Here is a 20,908-nt window from a genome sequence, read left to right on the forward strand (position 1 = left end):
GGAACAGTGGAGCAAAGTGGGAGCGATTGGGCAGCATGCACTAGTAAGTACTGCAGCTCATCATGGTAAGATACAAACCATGGTTTCCTCTAGAATGAAAACTAAGCCAAATGCTAAATGTATTTTTTCTCTCTATAAGACGCACTTTTTCCCTCCTAAAAACTAAGGGGAAATGTGTGTGCATCTTATGAAGCGAATGCAGGCTGCGCAGCTATCGCTGAAGCCAGAACAGCAAGAGGGAGAGCTGCGCAGCAATCCCTCTTGCTGTTCTGGCTTCAGGGATAGCCGTGCAAAGGCTCTTCCACAACATTTGATTTAGAATATTTTTTTTCTTGTTTTCCTCCTCTAAAAACTAGTTGCATCTTATGGTTGGGTGAGTCTTATAGAGCGAAAAATATGGTAACTAGTGTGTTGTTGAAATTGATCTTGTACTACTACTTACATCTCAGGAAGTGGAGCAGACTGACGATGCAAGTTCAAAACAAATAAATACTGTTTTTAGATTATCATTAATTTAAATTGCTTTTTGAATGTTTTAAATAGCAGTTTTGATTGCTAATTTTATCCGTGTATTCTTTTGTAAACTACTTTGTAGTTTGTTTGTTACAAATAAGTGGTACATAAATTTTATGAAATGAAATCAAAGGTTTGCATTCAAAGGAGGATGTGAAGTTTGCAAACTCCGATATTCTTCAGTAGACTCCTGCTTTTCCAGTTGGTGAGAGCCTCTTTAGTATCATGCAGAATTCAGTGCCTCAGCGCAATGCCTTGGAAAGTTTCAAAACAATTAGAAATGCCTGATGGGATGCCAGTCAACTATCCTGTTTAACATACCATTATTCATGAGCACGCAAAAATCAATACGACACCACAGAAGATACTTTGATGAAGCAGCATAATAATCCTTAAATCGCTCACTGGCTTCCTTAGAATACTTATACAGGCATAACAGAAGTATGTGACTTAACTAACTGTGACATTTAATTGACTATTTATTTAGTGATTTGCAGTCGAATATGAAGCTTTAAGCAATTACGACATTTTACTAGCAACTGCTCCCTCTTTTCCCCCTCATATATATCAAAAAACTAAACTGCTGGTAGTGGACTTGCCAGGATATTAAAAGGGTTTTACAGCCTATATTCCCACGCTTTCCCTGCTGGTTGCTTTTGTGACTTTTAAATTCTGCTGGGGGGATCTCTCTTGCTGAAGAGTGTGTTTAGCCCTGAACTTTGGATCTAGGGATCCAGCCAATTATTTTGTTAATTTTGTTTATTTTTGCTAATTTCCTCCCACAAGTGATCTACAGTTGTACCTTGGAAGTCAAACGGAATCCATTCCGAAAGTCTGTTCGACTTCCAAAACATTCGGAAACCAAAGTGCCGCTTCTGATTGGTTGCAGGAAGCTCTTGCAGCCAATCGGAAGCCATGGAAGCCCTGTTGGACGTTCTGATTCCAAAGAATGTTTGCAAACCAGAACACTCACTTCCAGGCTTGCGGCATTCGGGAGCCAAAACGTCGAAGTACCAAGGTGTTCAGGATCCAAGGTACGACTGTATATCTTTATCTATATCATCTATATAGATATATAGATATAGATATATAGATATTTTTCTCCCTGCAACTGCATGACTACTGGAGCTGGAAGAACCTATGCAGCACTAATCTCCGCCTCCATTACTGTGCCAATATCTGGCCACTGGCATCATATAGGGAGGCAGTAAGGAGGCAGTAAGGATGTTCTGTCCTGGGTCCTGTGCAAGTCTGGGAAATACACATCATCTGAATGGCCTGAACTTCCCCACTGATAGCCACTTCAAAGTCCAGTTCCATCAACAACAACAGAATTGGCACTGACTGGGATAACCACACTAATCATGGGTAAAGCTCTACTCATTGCCTGAACCTCATTGCAATCTGTGTTGGGGTCACAGAGGACCAGACAACAGCATCTAATACTACTGTCCTTGCCCATTCAGTCTCAGAATGCTGAGCAGAAAACGACAGAAGGAGACTTTTACCCACACTGAACACACTAGAAGCCTCTGCAGAATCAGCAGTCCTGGCAGAAGCCACCTTCAGACCTCCCTTTGCTCAACCACAAGGAGGTCTGGAACACAGAAAGCAGTGCTGAGGTAGATGGGGACATTTGGCATGCACAGCCCTGTGTCCCCAACAGAGGTGGATATTTCCTGTTCGGACATAACACCTGAGCAGTGGTGAACAAAACATTCAGCTTGTGGCAAATGAAACAGAGCAGCCAAGTAGATATCAGTAAATGTAAAGATACCCAACCAATAGCTGGGCTATTCACCAGAGGTGAATTTGCCCCAGGGACTTCAAGGTGAGAGAAACATGCCTTGCTTGTTCTGAACCCTTTGGCTCCAAACTGCCTCATGGGATCCACATGCCTCATAGAATATTTGCCATATTTAAAATACCAGTAGCAAAGGGGACAAAATGATTGCTGTCTGTTTTACTATAGGCACAAGCCACCTCACAAAAGGATGCTAACAATTTGCCAAAGGCAACATCAGAAAGGCATAGAGAATACCATGGATGGTGGAGGAGGAACTGTCCTATTGACCAACCTTCCTTCTTCCAGAGCTGCTGCTCTTTTTGTATGCTTTTCAGGTGCCTGATGCTTCCCCACTAAGATGGCATTGCACTGTAATGGGTTCAACTGAGAAACTTAATGATTCAGGCTCCAGTCTTTTTCAGCAAAAACTACCGAGAAGGAAGAAAAAAAGGAGGAGGTATGATATACTTGGGATGCTGTCCTTGGAGTCTGACTCAGAAGTTGGAAATTCAAATGTTGAATGGATGCCCAAATACTTTTCTGGGTGAAAATCCTCCTATCTATAAAGTGGTCAGTATGCAACCATGCAGCAGGAGCAGAATTCTACCCTCTTCCACTTTCTCATATTTCTTACTGAGCAGGAAGGAAACTTCTACTCACAATCACGGCTAGCAATTACCCACTCCCTACATGTCCACTGTTATAAGTTACTGCTTGACAAATGGTCACCAAATATTCACCCAGTATGTCTTGACTTCATAACCCCTTTCTTGCCATTCTGTAATACAGGCTAATATCTCCTTTCCCCCCCACACACACACACACACCTCCCATCCCAAATAGAAAGGTATGGCTTATTGAATGATGATCACAGAAAGACTTGTAGCAAAAGCAGAGGCTAAAGCACAGCTGCCCCAAATGCCAACCCACTACCCAAATCACTCTCTCATCTTTCCTTCCTTCCTGAGAACCTCATGCCCCAGAGCTATAGAAACTTTTGCAAACTCTTCTTGCTGTGGCTTAGACAGCACACCTGCTTTGGAGGAAACTGAGGCTGGGCCTCAACCCTCCTCCTAGCAAGAAAGGCTGTGATTACAATCAGGGCTTTATGACACCATGACCTCCAATGTTTGCCAGGCAAAAACGGGGTACACTTTATTTTACGCTGGCTAAAAAAAGTGGCTCATTTTTTAAAAAATCTATCTACACCAGAACCCTCTTCTGTTGTAATTAAAGTCTTTAAAAGTAATAATAATAAAAACTTAGTTTTTATTTGTCCCCCGTGCTGCCCAATCAAGTCAGAAAAGAAGATAGCAGGAAGTTGGTACCATTGGCACTCCTTGAGGACGGCACAGAATACAAAACACAGATCTGCCCTTGATGAGTTGCTGAGCATCCTAGCCTTAGTAACTGGAGCTTCTGGCTAACAAAGAACTAGTGTGTGCCACACTGAGCTGCATACAAAAGGCAGCTTTGCAGAACTAGGCAAGGGTTAAGGCCAGGAATTTTGACAGCAGGGAAACCATTGCCCCTCCTCAGCTTTTAGCCAGTGTCAGCTATGCCAAAATGGGGATAAGCCAATTTGCATTGCCTTGGCCACTCGGACTAGTGTTGCAGTACAAGCCTCTGGCTTATTAGGCTTGTTTCATACCAAATGCCAAACTAGTCAAGAGTTACAATCCAGGCTCTCTTCTTTCCTAAATGCTGAGGATTTGGATCAGTTACATCAAATGCAGGAAAACTGTAGCACAACCCACAAACATTTCCATTCTGCTTTTGAGCACCTGTTACCAGCCTTCAGACATTCATTTTCCACACACATCCTTCCACAGGAATCATTCCGAAAGTATTTCTGTGGAGGCAGACAGTATACGAAAACCAGCCCTAAAGTTATGGACACCTGATACTTTGCTTTTGATCCTCCATAGGCCGGAGAGATGATACTAAAAAGGAACCCGCCCACCCTGCTTTGTGTTTTCTGAAGGAACTATACCTCTGGCTGCCTGGTCTGGTTTTTTGAGGAGCTTTTGATTGCAAACACTTCTAGTGCTAGTGAATTGGCCTTTATGTAGTGCCAAGTGGCTACTATGCAAATCCTGTCAGTTTCAGCTCTACGATGTAAAAAGTTTCATCTGCCAACTTTCTCTCCTTTACACAAGAGAGCCAGTGTAGTGTAGTAGTATCAAACCCCCACTCCACCCATGAGGCTCACTAGGTGACCTTTGGCCAGTCACTGGCTCTGAGTCTGACCTACCTCACAGGGTTGTTGTGTAGATAAAATAGGCAGGAACCATGTGTGCTGTTTTGAGATGCCTGGGGGAAAGGTGGGGTGGGAAACCCAGCCAGATGGGCGGGGTATGAGTAAAATAAAGTAAAATAAAGTAAAGTAAAGTAAAGTAAAGTAATGTTGTTTATTATTTATTGTGTTTATGTGCCATCTTTCTTCTTAAAAGTACAAGCAGATAAATAGGCACCGCTCCGGCGGGAAGGTAAATGGTGTTTCCGTGCGCTGCTCTGGTTTGCCAGAAGCGACTTAGTTATGCTGGCCACATGACCCGGAAGCTGTACGCCGGCTCCCTTGGCCAATAAAGCGAGATGAGCGCCGCAACCCCAGAGTCGGTCACGACTGGACCTAATGGTCAGGGGTCCCTTTACCTTTACCTTCTTCTTAAAGGAGCCCAGGACAGTACACAATGTATTGAAAATATTACAACAATAAGAAAACATATAAAAAGATTCAAAACAGAAACAATACAAACACAGCAGCACAAACCTAGCACTGCTATATTGGAATTATTGAATTTATAGGCTTTGGACAAAGTATGATGCCACAGTTAATCAAAAACAGAAGCAAACCCTTCTCAATGCCTCATGGCTGTGTCGATGGAAGAGAGGGGAGCACATGAGCCTGGGGAGATGCTGGTTTCATTTTAAGCACACTAAACCATGACCTATCATGACATCTGAATATAAACAGCATTGGTCTAAAAAAAAAAAAAGGCTTTCGATAAAAGGACGTTCTTGTCCCTTGCCTCAAAGAACCTGGAAGACAAAACGCACTCATTGGGAATGCCACAAAATATAAAGCTGGTTGTTACTCACCCAACTGTTAGATGGACGGGGCACCCACAATAGGGCCTCTTCCAATGACCTCAAGGATTGGGAAGGCACATATGGGATGGGAGGAAGCGTTTGTTCAGATGTCCCTTTGGTATGACTTTCTAGAATTCAAAAAATGGAGAAAAGCATGGGAAAAACCAAGATCAGTAACTGGCAGGAAATTGTACCATGTCTTCTTTTTTTTAAAAAAAGCATCTATCCCAGTCATGAAAGCCTAGGTAATGTAGAAGAGAAGCTATAGCATTGCAAATTCATCCCAGCACATTCATTCCTAATTCCACCTATTATCCAAACCATTGTAATTTTTCAGGATTCATATCACTGGTCTTAGACACAAGGTTTTAAAAAGTCAAGATCAATTGTTATAATATAATGCCAGGCAAAAAGCTGCTGGTCCCCATATGGCACTTAGCTTTGCAACCATCACTGAGAATGAATTTGTTGGATAGGTAGTAAACACAAGCATGGTACGCTAGATGAGATTTTGTGGTTAGGGGAAATCCAGCAAGAGCAAGCCATGTATTAAAAACCCACAAATGCCACCATAACAGTCTGCAATTCAAGAAGTCATGAGTTTGTGACACCTGACTTGAAAGTTCACTTCCCACACCGTCACCAGAGGGACTGGCTTCAGATGGCCAAATAAGGGAGCTGACCTTTGATAAAACTGTCAAAAACATAGGAATTTGAGGTACATCAAGTCAGACCATTGGGTCCATCTGGCTCAGATCTGTCCATGCTAACTGGCAGCAAATCTCCAGGGTTCTAGGAAGAAGTCTTTCCCAGCCCTAGCTAGAGACACCAGGGACATTCTGAACGTAAAGAAAATGCTCTGCCCCTGACCTATTGCCCCTTCCCCTATCAGCTGTTTACCCATCTGCAGTTTCTCCTGTCTCTAAATTTCAGATGAGGGCATTTTAAAGCTGAACAAAAAGCTGCAATCATAGCCCAAGGAGAAACAGGATTGTTTCACAGTGCCACTCACTAGGAGGCTGAAACACCCAAACATTTTTGCACACTGAAGAGTCCTTCACAGCTGTTCAAAGAGGGCACAAAGCGCAGGCGGGTGAACATCACTGTAGGTGTAAGCAGAGAATTCATGCTGGGCAGCATGTTGCACCAGAGCAGATGACACCGCCAGTTGCAAAGTGAGGAAGATTCAACCTGGCAGTGCCTTAGATATGAGGAGTCGTTTTCATTCACAGTTCATAAATCTAGCAGCAGACTGTATCTCCCATTACTTTAGCTCAGTTGTACGCTCAAGTTAACGGTTGTGCTTGCTCAGGGCAGTTAATGATTAATGCAGTCAAGAGCCATCCCTCCTCAATATTTAGTAAAAAGAAAAGGGGGGGGTCCTTTAGTCATTTATACAGGATAACAAGTACACATGTTCCTTTTTCCTATAGAGCATAGACTGCTAATTCCATCAGTTACTCCTATTTTGAACCTTTGGTGGGGGTGGGGGAAGGGGTGTCTGATGGCTGCAAAAAATATATTTACCAAGAGGGATAAAAACAAACTTCCAAGAGGCCAGCTACTATATATAGCACAGGCAAAACATCCAGGGGTAGGTTGGGTTACAGATCCCTCACCCTACTCAAGAAGGAGGTGTTGCCAGTCTCCTAAAATCATTCTTCCTTGGGAGGTGATAGGAGACGGATTCTATTTCTAGTTATTGGCTTGCCAGAATATATATATATATATATATAACACAACATAACATCTACCTAAAATAAGAATTTGTACTTTCTTCAAGAGACCTCAAAGAAATCCCCTCACCTCACATTATATACATTATGCCTATAAACACGCACAGAGAGACATCTTCAGGCCCAGCACTTTTTTTGTTATGACACAGGGCACCATAATATCTCGGATTATGCCGCCCATAACACCCATTTTATGCTGGTGCCCGCAACACTTTTAACAAAATGCGAGTGTCAGCACCTCCTCATGTTTTTTAAAAAAATGAAAACCCACCACTGCTCAGGACTGGTGTGCAGACACTGTGGGGCCCTGCAAGGCGGAGAAGTTCTCTGTGCATATTATAGCCCTAACCCTGCAGAACGTAGTGCAGGCCAGGTAAGAACGTAGACCCTGCAGAATGACCTTCACCGCTCACAAAACTCTACAAGCCATGGCCCTGAGCATGTGGCAGGCCTGCACTTCCCACCAGCTGCTGGGGGTGTTAGTAGTATGGGGCAACAGGCAAAGTTAACTTAAGATTGTCAATCTCTTCCACAACCACAAGGTCCTACCAGCTGAGCCAAGTAAAGGGGAATGCAGCTGTGCATTCTGCCCTACCTTCAAGCTGGCAACACTGCTTGCTCAAAGTCGGGGCTTAGCTCAGTGCTCAGCCAAGCTCCAAGTCAATCTGCAGAAGACAAACCTGCCTAGGATGCCATTGGGGGGCTGCCACAGCGTCCCAAACAAGTGCTGTCCATATAAGCTGCACTCCATTGGGACCAATGGATGCTACCTGGTCACCATTGACCCATGACATTGACCCATGACAGGCCCTCCCTGGTGAGGCACACCTGTCTTCCTCATTAACAATATCCAGGAGGAAGTGAAAAACGTCATTCACCCAGGCATATGATGGCTGAAAAATACTTTTCCAGAAAACCATGAAATTAGATGTGGTGGTGTATGTATGTTTTTAATTTCCTGTAAGATGCTCTTAATTGCTTTCCATTTTTTTAATAGGTTTTTGTTTCTAACTGTATCGCTTTACTACTGTGTATTGCTTTACTACTTTCTTTGGGAAGAAGGGCAGGGCAGAAATTTAATAAATAAGAATAAGCAGCAGCAGCAACTGCAGGAAAACAAATCTCTGGGAAGGATTGCCCCAGGATGAGATACTAACCTGCCCCGAGTTCTCTTGTTTGCTAGTTCCATGGGGACACCAGGAAAAGGGAAATAGTACAGTGGGATATGCAGTGTGAGCAGAGATCCCATGTGTGTGGTTCCCTATACCAGCCTCTTTCTGCCCTTACATTTCTAGGCAAAATAAATTGTCATCTACTGAGCTTCCAGACAGGGACAGGTCAATTCCCAGGAAGCAAGGAGCATTACTAGCCTTATTAATCCAGTTAAGTGTTTCACAATGGGCAAAATGAGGGCTTGTGGTTTTTTTCAACAGTGCAATAGGTATTTTGATTTAAAAAAATTGATAAAGTAATTTAAGGCCTTGAGCAAGAGTGATAAAAGAAGTCTAGCGCAAAACCTCTGTATTAACTTAAAACAACTCCATGATGTACATGCTGTGATTTCTGTCCTGGGATACACTCAGCATTTACTGTGTGGATATCTTGAGAGAATGGGTGCTCCCATTGGTCAGAAAGAGCCAAGAGCCACCCCCTCAAAACTGAGGTGCTATTGTCCCCTTCCACCACCACCACGGGATCCATACCCATCTTCCAGACCACTGGGAAGCTGACCATCCCCAGCGCCTGCTCCCAGGTAAACTGCTTTGGTTTTCACCCTGTTGGAGGTCTAGGACAGGGGTCTGCAACCCGCGGCTCCGGAGCCGCATGTGGCTCTTTTACATCTTTGCTGCAGCTCCGGGGTGGATACTAGCGAGGGGAGGAGGCGCACACTCCTCACTGTGGCGGGTGCTGTACTGGCTGTGACATCGCATGGGGGCGGTGCATGTGTTAGTCGCGCACCGTCCCGACGTCACCTTCCCGCCCGCTGTCAGATCGTGGCTCCAGAGATATATTTGTTTTAAATGTCGCAATGGTTTTGCGGCTCCCAGTTGTTGTTTTTTCTTCGGAAACAGGTCCAAGTGGCTCTTTTTGTCTTAAAGGTTGCAGACCCCTGGTCTAGGATCAAAGTTGGTCAAGGTCAGGAATTTGCTATATTGGGGGGAGGGGCAGCCGATTGCAAGGGGTTGGCTGGGGTGCAAGGAACACTGACTGGTCTGGGGTCCCCAAGTCTAACAGTTAATTGGACACCCCAGTTTCCCCCTTTTCTGAGGCTGTAAGTGACCTAGAAAAAGAGGGTGGTGGCAGGAACTACCAGATAGGAAAGCAGTGCTGTGGGGCCAAGCTGTATGGCCAGGTAAGGGACAAGAGAGACTTTCTTGAGCATCCCAGCTTTTCTGTACCCATCTCCTCCAAAGTCTGCAGCAATAAATGGAAATAGGTTTCTTTCCTTTGGGCAAGTTGTGCCCAGGTGAGGAGCAAATGGAAGTAGAGGTGTGGCAATAAGAAGCCACGCACTGAAATATAACAACATGCATGACAGACCACACACACACACAATGTGGCTACAGATGCATAATAGGTTTTGTTTTTTTACTTATCAGATTTTAGCTGGTATGGAAAAATACAGATTAAATGTAAAAAATAAAAAGGGAGTGAATTCTGAGGAGGACATTGTGTGGAAAAACAGCAACTTGTGGCCGTGAGCAGCATTAACTCTGCAACGAACTCCTGTCTGGAAGAACCCGTGGGTCAATAAGAAACAGTCAAACTTTTGCGCCTCCACCCAAGCCCAAAAACAAAAGAAACTCTGCAGAGCAATTGCTTCATCTCAGAGCCTAGTCCCTGCTCCCTCCAGTTCCTGTGCTTAACATTTGACAGTGATGTTTTATGAATGGAAAAATCAATTTCACCGTCGAGTCCATTTCAAAAAGAAAAAGAAAAAAATTGCCAGCGCAAATGTCCCAGGAGGGGCCCAGTAATTATTGAATGCTCCAGGAGAAGGGAGGTAGAGGGGAAAGTTTCACCTTTGCCCTTTGTTTTGTGAAACATCTTCAACACATACACAAGTCTTCAGAAAAGGAAATAGAGGACAAAGAAGTATAAACAACGGAGTGTAGCTCCCCCCGCAGCCCTCTCAACAAGTCTTTCTTCTTGGGTTTTCTTTTCTAAGTGCCACTAAGAAGCAAGTGGAGAGCACTGCATCTTGGAGGGCAGCGTTCCCAAACTTCTGCCAAGACCAACACACACACACAGAGAGGCTAGCTGTGGTACTTTCAAAGGCAGCCTGCGCAAGCCCCACCAATCCTGCTGCACAGACTCAATCAAAAAGTGTAAATACTCCAGCTTTCCAAAGCAAGAAGGATGCCCAGGCAGAGGCTTGTGTGAAAAAAATACTAGGCATGCCAGCCAGGTTCACGAGTGCCTTTGGCAAAAGGATGGGCTTTTTTTCTTCTCAGGGCTTCCTCTGAGCTTGGCTTGGGATGCAGAAGTATATATATAACTGGGAAAGTTTGCACTTTCTTGCAATAATGGCTTCCAGGCAATGAGGTATATGCACTCGGTTGTAGGATTACTTGTGCAGTACAAAAGTTTATATTTTGCGTAAAAAGAGGCAGGTGTTTTTTTTAAAAAAAAAATGGAACAGTTCTCTTTTCTTTTACATGTGAAACTGTGGGCAGTCAAATGTTCAACTGTGACCTTGACTAAACTCAGTTGGGCTGCCAAACATCACCCTCATACTTGATATGCTGTGGACTTTATGGGTTACAGTTAAGAGTGAGGGAAACGTTAATGCAGTTGGGAGAACTGTGAGGCAAGGTCTTTTGACCAATCCCTCTCACTTTTATAACACCAGCCATTAACATCTGTTTAATAGTTTATGCTCAGCAGGTTCTTAGTCATTCTGAGGCATGTAGCTGGCAAACAGGAGTAAGTAGAGAGGATATTTTAGCAGTGGATTTTTAATATTTTTTGTTTTTATGACACAGTAAAAATAAACCCTGAAGCTTTGTAACAGTGCGCGGCATAAAGTTTAAGTGACAACAATACTGCTTGATGAATGGTTATTCCATTCTCTAGCAGCAGTGCTTCAGGGTAAAATGGAGCTATAAACACCATGGGAAACACAGCTATGATATAAGCCAAGTCTGTGCCTCTCACATCTGGCCTGGCCAGGATACAGTTCCAAATCAATGGCTTTCCCAACTGTTAACTATCACAATCCAAGGCTCTTCTTACAGTTGCAAGTTTGAAGTACTCTTTTTCTTATTTGCACAAACACTCATGGGCATTTGAATTCAGCACTGGGCAATTCATGTGTAGAAGCTCATTGGACAACTCTAATGTGGCAGTTTGTGGAAACAAAGAGCTTGCTTTGATCAGTTTGAAGAGCCAGACAAAACTACTCAAGCTTGCAAACTCGAATTTAAGAATTTATTGAATTAAAATTAACACTCAAAATTTGAAATATAGCTTAGGTAAGGCATGCCTATCGTATTGGCAAGCATGCCTGAAGTGCAGCAATCTTTGCACTTGATTGACTTGTTTTCTCACATCAACTGTGGCAGGATCTCAACTCTCATATTCTACTGTTCTCCTGATTACATCGGACTAAACTAATTTAGGGCATTTTTAATTGGCACACATTCTCAACTTTGAAAAACAAGAGATTTAGCATCTTCCACACAGTCCAGAAAACAGTACACACACTCCCATCTCTCCTGCAAAGAAGAAGAGAGCTTCATGGAAGCTCCTTGAGAGCCATCACACAACTAATTCATGCACCATCAAGCTTATCAACAGCAAATATGGAAGGGTGCCGCCTTCCAAGCTGATCTCTAATTCCAAATGCAGATGCACAACACATTTGTGAATCCCAAAAGTTTTTACCTTAGTGATCAGTGCGCCAGGAAGAAGAGGGAAAGAAGGAGAGAATGTCACATTTCCCAAAGAAAGAAGGTGACTGGCTGCATCGCCTCGTAACCAAACAAGCTCTTTCTCTCCAGTTCTCACACAGCACCCGGCATTTCCTCATTTTTCAGGGTCTCGCTTTTAATTTAGTGCTCAGCAGCCGTAGGGAGAGGAAGTTGCGAAACTGCAAGGCTGCTTAGCTCATTCTTTTAAATGTGACCAAGACATCACTGGTGGGGCTAAACAAACAACCCAAACACCACGAGTTGGGAGCTGCCAGTGCCAGCAAATCTACGCTGCAACTCCCACAGAGTCTCAACTCGGGGCACTCAATGAAAAGAGCCACATTTTCTCCTTCCCATACTTGCGCCTACAACTTCAGCTGGGTTTGACATGCCTCCAGGAATAAGTAGAAGAACTTAAAAACTTTGCCATCACTCCCAAATGCTGCCAGTGCAGAGATGTGTGGGTGATTCTCCAGCAAACAGGAGGAGGAGCAGGAGGAGGTCTTCCTGTTCCACTTCAATCACTCAAAGCATCTGGGGCAGCGGAAACTAATTGCCTGGTTTCTTTGCCCCAGATCTGAGGCACCTCCCATACCTTCAAACCTTGCACTGATTTGTCCAGGTGTTAATATCTGCAGGGAAGGTTTTGCTGGCAGTGCCACCATTTTCTGTGGTTTAAGGGTTGGCAGCATGTGAAAAGGTCTTTGTCGTGGCCCCCACATTATGGAATGACTTTCCCTCTGAGGTGTACTTTGTACCATGTTTTTGATTATTGATCAAGACTAGGGATATAGTTTGCTGTTCCCTACCTGTTCATCTTTTGATCACATTATCATTACTCAAGCTTGGTCCACTGCAATTTTCAGTTTATTAAATTTGTATAATCTCAACTCAGTATTGCGATTTGTAAAAATAATGTCATTGTTATAGAGGCATAACCACCTCTTATATAACGGATATCATGACGACAGGCCTGCCACCTTATTTACTTCAGGTGGAAAATAAAACAAAAGATTTTAAATTCAGGTAGGTAGAAGTGTGCATGCACACGAAAGCTTATACCAAGAACAAACTTAGTTTCCAAGTCTAAGTCTCTTAGTCTCTAAGTCTGGTCTCTAAGGTGCTACTGGACAATTTTTTAATTTATTTCAAAAGATTTGAAGTCATTATCCTTGTGTGAATGACACAGATCATAAGCAAGACATCCCCAATGGAGAAGCAACCATTGTAATTCCACAACAAATCCAATCATCTCCCTCACTTTCCCTTCCTACTTGCAAAGCTGTGAACAGCCACATGCAGAAGAAAACGTGGTAATCTGCAAAATGCAGAGAGAGCAACAGTATTTTTAAAAAACTGACCAATATTTTGGATTATGGCAGAGAGACTGGAGGATACCACACACAAACACACACACACAGAGAGAGAGAGAGAGAGAGAGAGAGAGAGAGAGAGAGAGAGAGTTTGCAAAGCTTGCTTTATTTACTTTTCCCTGGGGGAAATAATTTACTTTGCCTATTACTGTATAAAAAGGTAAAGGGCCCCTGACAGTTAAGTCCAGTTGCAAACGACTCTGGGGTTGTGGCTCATCTCGCTTTACTGGCCGAGGGAGCCGGCGTTCAGCTTCCGGGTCATGTGGCCAGCATGACTAAGCCACTTCTGGTGAACCAGAGTAGCACACAGAAACCATTTACCTTCCTGCTGGAGTGGTACCTATTTATCTACTTGCACTTGACGAGCTTTCGAACTGCTAGGTTGGCAGGAGCTGGGACCGAACAACGGGAGCTCACCCCATCGCAGGGATTCGAACCACAGACCTTCTGGTCGGCAAGCCCTAGGCTCTGTGGTTTAACCCACAGCACCACCCGCTAACAAGTTCAATTACTGCAAAGTTCTCCAACATCCCTAGTCAAGTCGCACTCTTTATGCCCAGGCCTTTTGCTGAGTGGATGTCTTCCTTCCTCCTGTATTTCTGTACATTGCTGCTTTGTGCTGCTGCTTCCTTATTCTGATATCGGTTGTTTTTTGTGTGGTTTCATTTTATTATTTTACACGGTATTTCTTTTAATTGTGGCATTTTTTGTAACCCGCCCTGGGACAATTTGGTGAAGGGACAGATGTTAGTACAAAAAATAAACCAGCTGTGACTGAGAAACAGTCAGGATACATATGGAAATAACATTTTAAATCCACCACTACACATACAACTTTCCATTTTAGGATGTAAGCTGAGATTATCATAGTTCAGTCAAAATTTCCCCTCACAACACCCCCCCAGAGATGGTAGATCCAGAGGTTTGAGCCAGGTATGCAGCTACACTCAAACTAATTCCCTCTTACACAAGAAACTCCAACTTTTCTGTGTTAACAATTACAGCACTAGATTCCCAGAGTTCCTAATGAGTTTGCATATAGCAAAGGCGCAGCCATCTATGAACACATCCCTTGGAATGGAAAAAAAAACCCTCTGGTCTTGGGTACCTGCCAAGTTCATTTGTACAAATGAGGGCTACTTCATAGGATATTTTTGTGCACGCGCTCCTAAGACAAACTACAAAACGCACGTGTTGTGTATCAGTTCAAAGTAGTGGGCACAAAAATTTTTAAAACAGGAGTATTGTCCCCCCTTAAAATACACAGGAACCAGAATCTGACAGTTTCCCTTTCACAGTTCATGTGCAGAATAAATGAAACAAGCAGTTTAATATGAATGAATGAATGGGGTACGCATATCCCTAAACATTTGTGAATCTAAGTTTGGCCTCGTTGAGGGGCAGTATTTCAATATGAGTAGGAAAATGAGAGTACCCCTAAATATATATATATTTTTTGGGGGGGGAGCACCAAACGAATGAATGAATATCACAAAAAGAAATCTTGCATGGACTGAAACCAAGACGCTTCCTTTGTGATAGCAGCAAGACTCACTGTGGAATCTTCCACTGGGGGGAAATGGTTAAGCACCCTTCTCTTGCCTCTTGCTTCTTTCCTACAAATCACACTTGCCTGCTGCACTTTACCTTGAAGAAACAGCAACCAGGCTTCTCAGACACACAATGGCTGCCAAACAAGTATTTATTTATTGTTTTGTTTCCAAACAATTGAAATTCATGCATCTCTGGATGGAATTCTCATCCTCTAAGGTTTTCAAAAGAAAACTGGACTGGCACCTGTCAGTGAAACTTTATTTACAGGACAAACTGAATTCCATTTAACTCAGGGATGCTATGAACTACAGTGGTGCCCCGCAAGACGAATGCCTCGCAAGACGAAAAACTCGCTAGACGAAAGGGTTTTGCGGTTTGTGAGCTGCTTCGCAAGACGAATTTCCCTATGGGCTTGCTATGCAAGACGAAAATGTCTTACAAGTTTGTTTCCTTTTTCTTAACACCGTTAATACAGTTGCGACTTGACTTCGAGGAGCAACTCATAGAACGCAGTGTACATAGTAGCCTTTTTTGAGGTTTTTGGTGATTTTTGAAGCTTTTCCAAAACTTTTCCGACACGTGCTTCGCAAGACGAAAAATTCGCTAGACGAAAAAACTCACGGAACGAATTTCGTCTTGCGAGGCACCACTGTACATAGGGCAGCTACTAACAATTGTTGGTGGACATTTGCTCCCTTTTCCTTTGGATCCAATCAAAATGTCACATTATTTTGCAACATTTTGCCCTAATAGGGAATTTGGGGGGTTCCTTGTGGGCCATCATAATGACTGATGAACAACACTAATAGAACAATCCTAAACATGTATACAGTACGCAGAAAAAACTCAATTTCTCTTTCATTTTGCACTGTTATATATTGTTATAAAAGCCCAGTGCCCCTCCCTCCCTCTGCTAAGCAGCGGCAGGAGTGCATGGGGCCACAGCCACACACACGGGGTCTATGTCCTGTCGGAGAATGGAAGACATGGTGGAGACTGTCAAGCTTTAAAAAATATGGGTTTATTCACATAATTACACCTTCAGTCTGCATGGAGGGGGTCCAGATCTTACAGCATGGCCCAAAGCACTGCAGGCAGTCCTCCTTTCTGCCCCTTTCTTCTTCCCAGAAGCCCCTTGCCCTCCCCCAAAGCAGTTACCCTGGCAACCTTCCAAATCTGCAGTCTCTAGTCACACCTGGGGCTAGAAGTGCCATTGTCTTGTTCAGGACTCACAATGGCTCTCTTAAAGGCCCTAGTTTGGCTACCCAGGAATTCATTTGCATCTTACATTCTCCCTTCATATCACAAATAACCCCAAATCCTAGCATTTATTAATTTTAGTATTTAGGGGGATTCCCCCCACAAGTTCTATAACAATATTTTACTGCTGGTTGGGCTCCTAATGGTTTTGAGGCAAATATTGCCCCAGACACTCACATTTGCAAAATCACCACTGTCTGCTACAGTGCTCATAAACATACTGACTCACTTATACCCAGAAGTCTCACATTCGGGCATGGTGTGGGAGGGAGGCGACATTCTGGGGAGGCAAGAGACAGGGGGCTCCTGGCACTAACAGCTTATAAGTGCCAGGAGCCTTCATGCTCACAACCAGAAATTCTAGGAAGCCCTGCTGCAAGAAGATAAGGCTCTTGTGTGAGAAGGCTTGCCCAGCTGGCTTCCAATGCCAGGGAGAAGCTCAGCACACTCCCTCTCTTGTAAGCTATGAGCCACATCTTCCTCTTTGTGTTTGGGATTCAGAGAGAACCCCCAAGGCAGGCCTCCCACTGTGACATGTTCCTAGGGCCAGCTGAGGAGCCTATCTTTAGCTCCTCACTTATCAAAGGCTTTAAATAACCATGAAAAACATAGAAGGCTTCAGTTACTAAACACAGAACACAGTTCTATGCAAGGAGGCTTCCCTGAAACCACTGAATTTGAACAGACTGGAGTAGGCCACAGCTCCCATTGGTAGACCATAGGTATCTTGCACAGCCAATTATGTACCTGCTTATTTTAAAGAAAGGGATGGCATCCAATTTCGTTGCACTTGTGCAATGTTGCACTAGTGTAATGACAATAAAGAATCTATCTATCTATCTATCTATCTATCTATCTATCTATCTATCTATCTTATGTTGAAAGTGCCAGAGATACAGGCTATGAATCTACCAGGCCACACCTATACAGTGAGCCGTGGCTTTGCATATAATCTGCTCAATCAAGTTCTGCAAGATCCTCCAGGATCTGCCAGCCTGTGGTCAGGGTGCTGGCATTTCTTCAACCTGCTTTGACCCTAATGCATCCAAGAAGTGAGAAGTCCTCAGGCTAATACTGTACTAACTCTAATGAAAGGCCAGGCAAGCACTCTCTTTCCATTCTCAAGTATGGCTATGACCCAAAGGCCTGGTACACCCAATTTTTGCATGGTGGTCCCTAAGGAAACAAACACAAAACAATACCCCCCCCCCGAGCCCTTGCTGAAAGGCAAAGCACCAAGTGGATTGCTAGTGACACTCAGGCTTTTCCCAGCCCTTGACAGGACTTGCTGAAAACTTCATCACAAGAAAGGAATCCCTCCATTTAGGATTTAGTCACAGCAGGCTGGTGCGCTCCTACGTGCTTAGCCAGACTAAATAAGCAGGGCAAGGAAAGAGGTGGGGACCAGCTCTGAGCAGCCTATTCCCTCCGTTCCAATCTATGGCTGTGACAGGTGCACACTTATGCAAAGAGCTATATTAGGTAAGGACTCTATGAGGCCAGGAAAGCTCTTGCAGAGAACATCGGGAAGAAAAACTGTGCAAATTGTACAGCACAAGTGTGAGACGTTGTACGCCCACAAACTCGTTACCAAGGAACTGTCAAAAGTAAGGTCACCATGAAACCCCATTAATTTCATTTTTAAAATTGCTCTGTCAGGGCACACAAACACCCCACGAACAAATGGTACTTACCACAACACTATGCTACCTGACATGGTAAATGTCAACTCTCACCAAGCAGGATCACTTTCATAAGAAATATTATTTATTTACTTATTACAGTATTTCTTACCTGCCCACCATTCGCCATTAAGTCCCAGGGCAAGTTGCATATAAAATGGTGCATATATATATGGCTTTGTTCATCTAAAAATATATGTGTGTGTGAGCGCAATGTCTTTTGCTTGGATGGTGGGACTTGTCCCCACTCTCCTCACCCCTGCACACTCCGCACCACCCCCAAATCTGGGGGGGGGCGGGACTCCAGAACAAATTTAGGGTGCACAGAGGAGGAGAAGAGGGAAAGTCACATTGCACAGCAGAAGTCACCCACAGTCCATTATCACCTCAAAAAATAATGTGCTCTGTGAAAGATGCACCTGGGGAAAAATCAGGTCTCAGTTAAGTTATCTATGGAAGAAATACTCCCGAGTCTGCCTATGGAGTGTCCAACTATAGAATGCCCTCCCTTCAGAGACACAGCTTGTGCTGACTCTTTTGTGTTTCCATTGACTGCTAAAGACCTGCTTGGGTGTGTGTAGCTTTTCAGTGCTTGTTTTCATTTGTTGCTGTACTGGCTTGTTTCTTTTTCCATATTTATATTGTTTTATCTGCCCTTGTTTCATGATTTCATATTGTGGCTTTAACTGGACCTAGAAGCACCCCACACTATGCAACCTCAACTGGAACAGGTTACACATCTAATTCCTGAGCACAATAATCACCTACCTAAAGGACCTCAATCAGGATTCAGCCTCAGCTGGTTGGACCTCATCCATCCCACCATTGCATCCAGGCACTGGTCCAGATCCTGCACAGCTCGCTCAGCTTGGATAACATGGATCAATGGCTCTAAATCCCCTGATCACTATGTGCAAGTGTGTACACACATATTTTTTAGTATATAAAAAGGAACTTGTGAATCAACTTGCAAATGGAAAAGATGCAGGAACTGTCCTTGCTGGAGCCACAGTCCTCACCCTACACATCCCCATGTTCCATGTAACATGCAAGCACTAAAGCTATAATCCTAAAACATGTTTACTAGGGAGTAAGTCCCATTGGAAAATGGCAAGTCTTATTCCTGAGTAAGCATGTGTAAGTGTATACTGAAAAATGGCCTGTGGTAGTCCTGCACAAACAAAAAGGGGATAATTAGGGGAAATTCACACTCCAAGGGGTGGTTGTGGTGAAATGCTTTATTGTCTTCACACTACTTTACCACTTAAGGCGGCAGGTGGGCGGGTGGAGAGGGAACTGCATGCCTGAATACTCATCCCACGTTAAAAATACTCTACCTGTGAAAAGCTAGCACATCAGGAAGGAGACTAGTCTATTCTAGGCTACGGCCCTTCCCCAATGCGCTAGCATCCCCTAAGCAGAAAGTTCATTACCTAGGGCTGATGAGTATTCGGCTGTGACCTGACATTCACCAGCATTCAGAACAGTGGTGGTGCTAGGGGGGCAAAAAAAAGATTGAGACGACCTAGGACAGGGCAAAGGGCATCCATGGGGATGGGGGCCTTTGCCCCACATTACATTTCTAAAATAGAAATAATGAACATAGACTTTAATTATCCCATCTTAAACATAATTCTATGGAGCAAGTCCTATATACAGTGGTACCTCGGGCTAAGTACTTAATTCGTTCCGGAAGTCCGTTCTTAACCTGAAACTGTTCTTAACTTGAAGCGCCACTTTAACTAATGGGGCCTCCTGCTGCTGACGCGCCACCGGAGCATGATTTCTGTTCTCATCCTGGAGCAAAGTTCTTAACCCAAGGTATTATTTATGGGTTAGCGGAGTCTGTAACCTGAAGCATATGTAACCCGTAGCGTATGTAACCCGAGGTACCACTGTATTGTGTGACAAAGTTAACTTTCAAGAAAGCATGCTTAAGATTTCAGCCTTATTTTAATTTCTAAATGTATGTAGCTCTGCTAAAATTTCCTATAGGGGTCCAGATTTGCAGGACTACTTGTCAGCAAGGGCACTGCCCCCTCCCCCAGCACCACTTATCAGGTCTAGAGTTTGGTACCACTGGGTACCTGTCGAAGCCCACACCTGAACAAGGAACCTGTTGCCACCCACCGTCCTTGTTGTTGTTGCCTGTTCAATTTCCCCCTCTAAGTGAACAATCAGTGTCAGAAGCAAGGAGGAGGAGAAACATCCCCTGCTTGCTTAACCCCGTCCCTCTGGGTGGCTGGACAGTGTATGGATAGTGTAATGATGTAGTTCTGTCACCAGGTGGCACTGGACTTTGTTATATCTGGGTTTAGTTAGGCACCTTCTGTTGCTCTTCTGCCTTGGAGCCGAAAGAGAGACAATTAAATTATTGTCTCAGTTCCTGGCTGGGGTGTCTTCTTAAGCTTTCATTGATATGGTGTCGGAAGTCAACTTTTAAACTCACAAACTTCTAACAACTCAAAGAAAATGGCACAGTTCCCTGCACCAGTGTGAACTTCAGCTTAATAATCCTGAAGGGAAAGAAAGATCTGCTTGCTTTTGCCTAAACACAAAGCACCACATGGAGGAAGTTAAAGCTTACATTAATGCTTTGCACACTTCTCTACCAGGATCTGAAGAGACTTCTTCAAATGCAGCTGCTCATGGAAATCCAGAACATCAAAAAGTCTTAAATTAAATCAGATCAGGATGGCCTAAGCATCTCAGCAATGCTTCTAAGTCGACTAGAAAGTACTTTGCTGCCTGTGCACAACTGAGTGAATTGGAAGGCCTCATAACAAAACAGAACTGTAACACTGAACCGCAATCCAGGAGGAAATAAATCTTCTTTATCACCGGGGAAATCAATATCTAACCAAATGCGACAAGCAAATCAAGCACACAGTATTGTGGCTGGTATTGGAAATGATAGAAAAAACAAAACCTTATCCTGTTAGTACTCCAGAAGAAATAAATCAAAACAATGGGAGGAACTTTTATCACACCCTTATCC

At 43.8% G+C, this 20,908-nt stretch overlaps 1 protein-coding gene across 2 annotated transcripts in view; it reads right to left on the bottom strand.

Annotated features, from left to right (window-relative positions):
* Positions 1–20,908, bottom strand: part of TFEB (transcription factor EB) — a 73,230-nt gene that overhangs the window by 25,036 nt on the left and 27,286 nt on the right. The window contains exons 1-2 of one of the 2 annotated variants that reach the window (XM_082226867.1): positions 12,016–12,163; positions 5,402–5,520 (exon numbers count right to left, since the gene is read on the bottom strand). The gene's annotated coding sequence lies outside the window, so the exon portion shown is untranslated. Of the gene's footprint in view, positions 1–5,401; positions 5,521–12,015; positions 12,164–20,908 lie in introns of those variants that run through there. The other variant, XM_082226866.1, reaches the window with a different exon arrangement.

This window comes from Podarcis vaucheri (genome assembly GCF_965113315.1).
Source record: "Podarcis vaucheri genome assembly, chromosome: 6".
Lineage (NCBI taxonomy): Eukaryota > Metazoa > Chordata > Lepidosauria > Squamata > Lacertidae > Podarcis > Podarcis vaucheri.